We start from the raw sequence: 1,694 nt of genomic DNA, 5'->3' as shown, positions 1-1,694 counted from the left end.
CCATGGATGCTGCCTGGCCTGCTGAGTTCCTCCAGCATTGTTGTGTTTTTCTTGTAGGTAGACCCATTGCTTCAGCCTGTTCTTGTCTCACAGAACTCATTTCTTGATTGACTCTTCCTCCCATGGCCTCCATCTCTTCCTGCGTACATCTTTGAGTCCTCCACATCTTTCCTGGTCCCATCAGCTCTTTTTCACCACAGGTGTCCAGTCCACATGGGGATGGCCCAAGGGTTCTTTGTGCCTACAGAAGCCCAACCAGATTGCCTTCACTATTATCCTGCTTTGCCTGGCTGAAGTTGCTCTCATATTGAACACCTTTTCCTTTAACTCCAATCACTTCCACCCAATTAAAGGTGTAGCTATGTGAAACTGCATGGGTCCAAGTGATGTGTATCTTTGTGGGATACATGCAACAGTCCTACTCAGGCCTCTGCTTTGATGACCCCTGCTCTAGCATTGAACTTTAAAGTTTCATCATACTTGCCACCAATTTCCACCCTGCTCCTTCACACGGTCCATGAAATTAAAAAATATTGCAGATGCTGGAAATCTGAAACATAAACAGAGAATGCTGGAAACACTCACCAGGTAAGGCAGCATCTGCGAAAAGAGAAGCAGGGAAAATGTTTCAGGTCAGAGACTCTGTTTCTCTTTGCGCAGATGCTGACTGACCTGATGAGAGTTTTCAGCATTTTCTGTTCACATGGCCCACCCTTGACACTTGCCTTTTTTGACTTTCGTTTTTCCACCTCCGGAAATAGGTTTGGATCAATTTGCAAAGCAAGCAACTACCCGGCACACCCTTCTTTCACACCACTGATTCAGAAGTTTCTTCCTTTTTCCTTAACCATAGTTTCCCTTCTAAACAGAGCTCTTAACCACGTGTGCTCCTTTTCCTGTACTTTCACTCGCCTTTCCTCCCCCGCTTTCACCGTGCACACCAGCTCCCACATTCCAGGCTGCTCCAGATTCCAGCGTCTGCAGTATCTCATGTCTCTTTCTTATGCCAGGTTTCAGTAACTATACAACAAATAACTATACAAAACAGCTTGAGCCGACTCCGTGGCTTAGTGTATTTATACTCATAGCTTGCATGCTTCTTTATTTGACATAAATCATTTGAGTAAAAGCAATCTATATGTTTGAAACAGCAAGACAAGTGTTGCTGCCAGTAATGAATGTTTGCTCATTTTGTCTTGACGAATACAAGTCAATGCTCACTTACTAACTAAAACAAAATAAAACACCACAGCCAACTGCCTCAAGTAATATTTAATTCTCTTAGCAGGAAAAAAAATCACAAGGATTTGATGTTGACATATCAAAGAATGGAGGAATATCAAGGTTAACGTCATCTCTCAGAGGTGTGCCAGGTTTAACAGAATTTAACTTTGACCATTTCCTACATTTCACACTTCAATAATGTCACAAGGTGGTGAATGAAACAAAGACCAACAATAATAGACACTTTACAAACGGAAGTTACAGTAAGATGTTCATGACCAACTGCTGTTAAACTATCTGACTTTCATGTGTTCACTTGCCAGCATTGTAATTTCCTTAATGGGTCACCCTCACTGATTCTGCACTGCTGGCTGAGGAGCTGTATCTGAAAACAGCTCTGATCAGAGAATTGACACAGTTATCTTATTACCATTCATATGTACTTAGGAAAAATAGTCAGGAAAATCACC

The sequence above is a fragment of the Pristis pectinata genome, chromosome 7 (assembly GCF_009764475.1).
Source record: "Pristis pectinata isolate sPriPec2 chromosome 7, sPriPec2.1.pri, whole genome shotgun sequence".
Classification (NCBI taxonomy): Eukaryota; Metazoa; Chordata; class Chondrichthyes; order Rhinopristiformes; family Pristidae; genus Pristis; species Pristis pectinata.
This window is presented reverse-complemented; position numbering follows the sequence as displayed.